Source organism: Sceloporus undulatus, chromosome 5, assembly GCF_019175285.1.
Source record: "Sceloporus undulatus isolate JIND9_A2432 ecotype Alabama chromosome 5, SceUnd_v1.1, whole genome shotgun sequence".
Lineage (NCBI taxonomy): Eukaryota > Metazoa > Chordata > Lepidosauria > Squamata > Phrynosomatidae > Sceloporus > Sceloporus undulatus.
The window spans coordinates 55,854,437-55,863,394 of record NC_056526.1 but is presented as its reverse complement, the minus strand read 5'-3'; positions in this window follow the sequence as shown (position 1 = coordinate 55,863,394).

The window sequence follows — 8,958 nt, the reverse complement described above, 5'->3', positions numbered from 1 at the left end:
GGTTGCCATTTCCTTCCTCTGATGCTGAGAGAGTGTGACTTGCACAAGGTGTGTTTTCGGTCACTTGATTGGGGATTTGAATCCTGGTCACCCAAAGTCCTAGTCCAGCACTCAAACCACTACACCACACCAGTTCTCTGAGCAAGTATACAATCTTGAAAGGAATATTTGAAAATATCACTCCCACATTGAGATCACATTTCCCTAAGACCTCAGTTGATTCCCTGAGAAATGGCAACTCTGATCATATGGATAGTGCAAAATAACCTGTTTCCTAGCTTCTGACTGCCAGTTTTACAATATTGGTAATGGTGGGGAAAGAATATCAGAAGAAGCTAAAGAGGGATGGTAGAGACTTTTATCCCAACTTCTTTAACAATGCATACATGCTGGGGTGTGTGTGATGGGTAGGGAAGAGTGTGTGTATACATGTCTGGAGAGCAGTATGCATGTTAGCAATCACATATGTATGCATGTATGTATGCATGCACAGGTGTAACATATGGATCTGCCTGCTTGCAGGGTGCAAGTCTTGGATCCTAAAAGTTTGTGCATGCCTACTGTAGCTGCTAATTGGAGAGTAAGCACCAAATGCAATAGGACTTTTTTTGGTATTGCACTATACGTGTTGCACTTCCACAGGGTCGCCATGGGTCAAGACTGACTCAAGGGCAGTTAACAACAACAAAAACTATAGGTATCCCTTTGTAAGTTTTTTGAGCAAATGGAGGGAAAGACCACTACATATTCCAAATAAGGGTAGGTATGGAAAGTGGAGTGATTGTTCTCAAATGATCATGATTTGAATATGTTTAGCAGCTTCTGAGGCAATGACATACAAAGTATGTAGAGGACATGTTTGGTACAGGTCATTGTAATGGTGTGATGAGAAAACAACTGAATAAATGACAAGGGGCTATTTTTAAGGGATATAACTGAGATTCAAAACATACTGCAGAAATAATCAACAGTCCTCTCTCCATTCTTGTGGTTTTCGAACTGGCATCCCTTGCTTATGCAATAATGGGCATGTGCTCAAGGCACACGTGCACCTGCTCCCACAGCCGTGTGCCTATATTCAAGCCAATGGGGCTTGAATACAGTGGTACCCCGGGATACGAAATACCCAGGTTACGAAATTTCCGGGATACGAAAAAATCCCATAGGAAATAATTGTTCCGGGTTACGAATGTTTTTTCGGGTTACGAAAAAATTTTTGGTGCTTTTTTCGGCTTTTTCGCACGAAATCGCGGCTTTTCCCCATTAGCGCCTATGGCATTTCGGCTTGCGAATGCTTTTCGGGTTACGAAAGCGGCGGCGGAACGAATTACTTTCGTAACCCGAGGCACCACTGTATATGCAAAACTCCATTTTCACAGGGGGAGGGGTTTCCAGAATGGATCCCCCATGAAAACAGAGGGTTGAAAGTAGTTTGAGACCTCTTTTACTTCCCTGGTTCAGTGCTAGGGAATCCTGGGAACTGTAGATGATCATGGCACCAGAACTCTCAGACAGAGAAGGCTAAATGTCTTGAAAAACTACAATTCCCAGAATTCCTTTGCATTGAGCCATGGCAGTTAAAGCAGTCTCAAACTGGATTATTTCTGCAGTGTGTTTTGGACCTGAGGCCAGCAGCTACAAATTAAGAAAAAGAGTGAAATTCTAGCTCCCACTTCAAAACTTTGGGATGGTTGGACTAAACACTTTTGTATGCACTAACAAGGCCATGTTTAACTTTTTGGGGGGAAGGTGGAACAACAATGTATGGCAGTACATTTTCAGGCTCCACTATTAGTGCTATAAAGTTGTTAGAGACTGGGAGTGAATATTTTCAGAACTTATTTCCAGGTTCCTAGGGAGAAATTATGGAGGACAGTACTAAAGAACTATTGGAGGTAAGCCTAGATCTACCTTTTATCTTCTCATCAAGGCTTCAGGTGAGAAAAATATATGCACCCAGCACTTCTCTTTGCTCTTGGCCATCTCAAGTTAAAACTTGGCACTAAGAGACAGGAAAGCAGACTTGTGCTGTGATAGTCAGGATGATTCTCAAGGAATTTTCCCTAACCTGTTTTTGTTCTCTGAGGATCCACAAAGGCCAGGAAGTAATGATTCACAGGGTATATACCAGCTGGTTCTTTGAACATGCAGTCACATGTATTGTGCTGTTGCCATATGATTAAAAACAATTTTATAGTCTTGTCTAAGCTAGTGCGTGGGTAGGAACACATTTTACACTTGACAAAGAGAGGCTGAAAAATCCACCTACACACAGCAAATTATTATGCTACCTAGCCTATAAAGTTTTGAAACATATAGTCACTGGGCAAGAGATTCAGAGTCTGATGAGCAATGCCTATGCCTACAAATCTGATCAACTGAACCAGAGATTGTTTGCTTCCAGTGGCATCCACACTCTCATTTCAGGTCTAAACTTAGCACCTAATATGCTCAATAGCGCCCCATCCATGTGCATTACATCATGGATTCACAACAGCCATGTAATTGTTTCAATGTACTACAAATTCTGTATGACTGAAGGAAGAGACTGTTAGGAGAATCTTCATATCTCCGTCACTGAAAAAGAATGAGAAAAACTATGTGTTAAGGTGACAGGACTGGACTTGCTATCCCAAACCTAATTGTCATAAGTCAGCAATTCAGTAACTGCACTCTTACACTCACATCTTATAGACATTCTTTGATATAATTAAATCACATTATATTCAATGGGACTTACTGCCAGGTATGTGAGGACATTATCAGACAAGGGAAATTGGAAGTATAATCCAATGGCAATCCGAACACAATCATACGGTTTAACGTTATTGCTTGATAGACTACCACACGCAATTTCGGGCAATGGGAAGTCAGTCTGAACGTAATCATGGGGTTTCACGTTATTGCGTGAGAGGTGATCACAAGCTATTTTCGGGCAATGGGAAGTCAATTCAAATTCACGTAAATTCACTGAACTAGCAAATTCATGTGAATGCATTCTGGCCCCACTTTCTTTTCATTTGAAATTAAGAGAAATTCCTCCCGTGTGATAAACTCGTGAGTATAGGATGGCACCTTTTGTTTTCTTTAATAAGAATATTACGTTGGATGCCGGACTAGGTAAAAATGACAAGAGACATATCAGTTTGGATAGTTTTACCGAGCAGCTGAAAAGAAAGAATCTTGAAAGGATAAAGTCTCAGCTTCCAGCAATATGAAATTCTCTTCTTCCAGTATAGACTCCTGCTGCTGAATGGCTCAGTTTTGATGCCTGTCTGGCTAGCTGATGTGCAGGACTGGCAATTTTTTCCCTAAAGGACCAAGGATTGGTACCATATTTGTGGCCATTGGCTACAATTGTTCCTTTCTTTCCTGGAAATTCACCACTGAACAGGAGCCAATGGCTAGTGGATTACCACTATGAGCAGCATAGCTTTACTTGAAACCTAAAGCTGCACAACAGCAGCTGATTTGAAGATCTGCAGACCCTTCCCCTTATTTTCTTTTTTAGGATCATATCTACACTGTAGAAATAATGCAACTTGAGAGCTTTTTAACTGTCATGATGCCATCTTACAGAATCCTGGGATTTGTAGTTTTGTGAGACACTAACACTCTTCAGCAGAGAACTACAAATCCCAAGATTTCTCATGGAGCTACATGTCAAACTGCACTATTTCTACACTGCAGATGCACCACAGGACTTTACACATGACCATGAGTTCTGGGCAATCTCAAAAGCTTGCACACGATTTTCATTTCCTTTTGTTTTCCTGGACAAAAGTATTGCATAATAGGGATATAAAAATGTTTACAATGCTCAGTACTATTGCATTTGCTTTTTCTGTGATCCAGATAATCTGAAAACTCAGTGGCTAAGCTTTTGCCACATTTAAGGAATAGGAAATCTAACTAAATGCAGTCCTCTGCCCACTTATATAGGAATAAGTCCCACTGAATCCAGCAGTGCTTAAACAGCTGTGCCAGCCTTATTTCTACTTGTAGAAATGTTACATAGTTGGCCTATGTATGGAACAGCCTCATTCCTGCTGCCATGGAGGATGGGTGGGTTGAAGCTCTGTGTCTGGGAATGTTAAGCAAGAGTCAGCTTTTAATTTGGCAATAGGGCAGGGTTGGGGGGGGGGACTAGTTTAAACCAGTTTGTTTGGTTTTTTTGCATTATTTTTTTCAAAGAAAATTTTTGAATCCTGCTTATTATATTAATACTGTGAAACATTGTTTTTATGGTCAACCATGTTTTAATGTTTTTCTGACACTGATTATTCAAAATTATTAGGCTTGACATCTTCCAATAAAACTTTGGGAATTATAATGACAAGTTGGTAGCCTATATAAAGAGTATGCAAAGGGATCTTGTAGCACCTTTCAGACTAACTCCACCCCATGCATGTGAGGAAGTAGACCAAGGCCTTTTTCAGACAGTGACAATAATCCAGGATGAATCTGGGTTGAATCTCCATTGTTCACATGCATCCCAAATGCACCTGATTAAGGTGTTTTTTTTTGGGGGGGGGGCAAAACCTCCACTTAACGGCTCCTGGGATAATAAATACTGGATATTTTCCCAAGTTTTTTCTCTTCTCTTTTTAAGATTTGCATCGTAAGCAGTGTGAATAATTAGTGTGAATAGATCCATGATTAAACTCTGTATGCCTTGAATGCATTTTGAATACATTCCCATCATCAACTCCGGCCCCATTCAGACTCACCTATTTGTGCTGGATGGAACTGTTTAAAAAAAAAACAAAAAACAGGTGGGAGCGGGTACATATTTTGTCAAATTTAAAAACCTCCAGGTGTATGTGTGTGTTGTGTGTATTTGTGTCACTACAGATTATGGATCTTCCCCTGCCTCCATTTTTCAACCCCAAAATGCAATCTAATGCCACTTCTGCCTCCTTTGCTTTCCCCCAGAATACACATATGTAGCAAAAGCATTCTGAATCAATTGGCCAAATTGAAAGAGAAACATTTGTAACATTCGCATTGTAGCATTCGCATATACATAACAATTTAGAAAAAAAAAAGCCTTTTGCAAAGTGCCGTGCTCTGCCCTCCCTCTGACCTAAATCCCTCCCCTGAACTTGACCCAATCACGATCGGGGACAAGTTCATATTTGCCGGACCTGGGTTTTTTCAAAAGATACAGCTTTTACTCCGCTTCCAAATGACACGGACTAAGGGGCATTTGCCCCTCAAAGGGTGTGCAAGCTTCGGATTCGCTTGTGGCAGATTCGGGGTTAATATGAACTTCCTGTGGTTAATTCGGGTTCTGATCGGAGGTAAAAGGTAGCCTGAATGGCCCCTCCAAGTTTATTTGAGCGCTGGCACATGTGAGATGTACAAAGATGCAGTGCCATAGTGTGAATAACAAACCCAGAATGCATGAGTGAGATTATTCACATTGTTCCACAAAATAACAACAACGTCTGAATGGCCTGTAAAACTGCATCCACACTGCAGAAGTAATCTAGTTTAACACTACTTCAACTGTCATGGCTCAATGCTGTGGAATTCTGGGAATTGTAGTTTTGTGAGCCTTGTGGATGCAGTCCAAGTCTACAAAAGCTGTGCTACCAACTTCTTTCAATTAGTTTCAAAGGTGCTACAAGATCCCTTTGCATACTGATTTTCCAGACTACCATGGCTATGTCTCTGAATTCCATAGATAGGAATATAGGACTACACCAACATAGGACTAAAACAGAAAATTAACTATCAAAATGTAGTTCAGATGTTATAGCCAGTAGCTTAAATAATAAATGTACTTTTTTTGTAAAGTGCTCCTTTAAAGCCAGTTGTTTTGGTTGTACTTATGTTAATTGACTTAATTCTGAACGACATTTCTTGCACTATAAAATAAAGTGATTAAAAAGAAGCAACTGTCACTGGATACTAGTCTAACAATGAAAAAGTGCCAACTAACTGTTAAAAGTTAACATGTTTAAATTCAAGCAGTCATTGCTATTTCAGTAAGGGGGTTGGAAAATAGTAATAATTATAAATAAATAAGGAAGGTAAGGTTTGTTTTGAGTTTTGTACAGAGTTTTTGATACAATTTAAATTTTAATGTGTAAGTAAGGTTTCTCACTTTTTAAAATAATGTAACTTTTTAAAAACTTCATATCTAAATTTAATACTTGTATTTTTTTAAACTTGTACTGTTGTAAATTTTAATTAGCCGCCTTGAGTCCCTATAGCAGGTGAAGGGTGGGATGTAAATAAATAAAATAACAATAACAATAGCTAGACTTTTTGTAAAAAAGTATGATCAGTTTTTAAAATCCAGGAATTGTTTTGTTTGTTTGTTTGGAGTCATTTTAGAAACCCTGCAAGACTCTTTGAAGTCATTTTAGAAACCCATCAAGAGGACAACTTTCAGGAGCTTGGAAAATGTGGCTGGGGAGTTCAGAGAGATGTAGTGCCAAAACAATTTGAAGTTTTGCAGGACAAGACAGGCACTTGCTACTGATAAGACTATAGAAAGAAGAAGAATAGATACAAACCCCAAGCTGGTACAGAGCATTTTCGGCTCCAAGCTGTTACAGGGAGGTTTTTTTTAGGGGGTGTGGTGGCGGAATAAAAGATGAGCCAACTTCTTTCCTTTGAGAAAGCTGAATGCTCTTTTGCCAGTTGATTCTAGCGCAGACCTGCACAGCTTATCAGTAGGTAGGGGCCAAAATCTAACTCCTAAGGGCCGCAGATATGTCGGGGGGGGGGGGGGGGGTGGGGCTCCCTCAGGCCCCTGCTTCATGGGACTGGGGGGGCCTGTGGGGGGGAGGTAGTGCAGGGGCAGGTGCAGAGGGCATTTGGGGGGGCCCTCCAAGCCCTATGGGGGAGCCACCTCACAGGACTTAGAGAGCTTTGGGGGAGGATGCAGAGGACATTGGGAGGGTGCCCTCCAAGCACCGCATGGCAGCTGCCTTAGAGAACTCGAAGGGTATTGGTGGGGAGGTGGTTTGGATTTGGAGGGCCTTGGGGTGTGTGAGGTGGTGCAGAGGGCATTGGGGTGGGGTGGGGGTGCCCTCCCAACCCCATGAGGCTGGGAGGGCATGGAGTGGGGTTTGAGATGGTGACCTCCCAGCCCCATGAGGTCACCACCTCACAGATTGGGAGGGCATGGGGGGGGATTGAAATGATGCCCTCCCAGCCCTGTGAGGCTGCGAACTGGCAGGAGTGGTGGGAGTGCAAGCCAGTTTACTGTCCCCTCATACCAGCTGACACCAACCCCAGTGATGCCCTGCTCCACAGCCCAGCTTTGTCCCAAGGACAGGGCTGGGCTGTGGAGGAGGGGAATGGGTGAATGTTTGGGGAAGGTGTTCCCACTTCCTCCTCCCCTGCAGCCCAGACTCTACTCGCAGGTAAAGGCCAGGTTGCAGGGGAGGCTTGGGAAATTTGCCCCATGCCATCGAGGGCCACTGAAAATCATCCAGTGGCCCACATGTGGCCCCCAGGCTGTATGTTATGCAGGCCTATTTTAGTGCATGCCACCTAGAGGCCTGACAGAGATAGGAAATTATAGAGGAACAATAGAATTTGGAACCAACCTTGGTTATGTCTACCTCTATTGCCCAGCTAAGCCTCTTTTGATATTGTTCTGTGCCTTGGAATGGCGACCCTAAGGTGAATCTATCAAGAGGTTTTCTTGGCAAAATTTGTTCAGAGGAGGTTTGCCATTGCCTTCCCCAGAGACTAGGATAGTATGACTTGCCCAGTGGGTTTCATGGCCAAGCTGGGAATCGAACCTTGGTCTCCAGGGTTGTAGTCCAACATTCAAACCACTATGCCATGCTGGCTCTCTTACTTAGGTTAATATAATTAGTGTACCATTATTTTGGACCTATAGCAAGACTGGATGAGAACAATAATGGATATGGTGGCGCACTGGCTTTAGTGATGCACAAAGGTGCTGTGTGCTAAAGGGATTTAAACCCTGGTCATCAGAGACATAGTCCAATGCTCAAACCACTACAGCAGCTAAGGCTACCACAGTCCTTATACTACAGGTGGGGAGCTGTAGTAGTGGGGAGTGGGTTACGACCATCCTATAATGACAACTGTGCTGTTATTTGCTGTCAAGTCAGCTTTGATTTATGGTGAATGAGAGGTCTCCGAGAGCCCAGGTTGTCAACCGCCCTGTTGAGGTCTTGCAAATTCAGGGCAGCCATATTGTGTATCACTTTACCATTATCTTTTCCAATGAGTCATATTGTCTCAGGATACATCCAAAGTATGATAGCTTCAGTTTAATGATTTTTGTCTGTACTGAAAAAATTTGATTTGCCCTTAAGACACATTCATTTCGCTTTTTGGCAATTCATGGTATCCACAGGACTCTCCTCCAGCACAATAATGTGTGCGTATGCCTTCAAGTCACCTGTCCGCTTATGGTGAACCAACAAATTTCATAGGATTTTTTTAAAGGCAATACTTTTTGCCTAGCTCCTTCCTCTGAAATGTAACTTACAGTATTTGGTCTCCCATGCAAGTACTAACCATGGTTGGTCCTGCTTATTTTCTGCTGCTCCAGAGAACAGGACCCGGAACAATGGATGCAAGCTGCAGGAAAAGAGATTCCACCTCAACATTGGGAGTATTTTATTGTATTTCTAATGCATTTTTACTGTTGTAACCTGCCTGGATTCCTAGTGATTGGGCGGGCTATAAATAAATCATTTATCATCATCATCATCATCATCATTACATTCCTGACAGCAAGGGCTGTTTGACAAACTCCCTCAGAGAGTGGTGGGGTCTCCCTCCTTGGAAGTCTTTAAACAGAGGCTGGATGACCATGTGCTTTGAGAATAAGTTTATTCATTTTCAATATTATTATTATTAATAATAATAAACACTCCTGCTTTGATTGAGAGTTCCTGCATGGCAGGATGGGGTTGTGGCCTCTTCCAGCTCTAGGATTCTAGTCAGCCTTCCTTT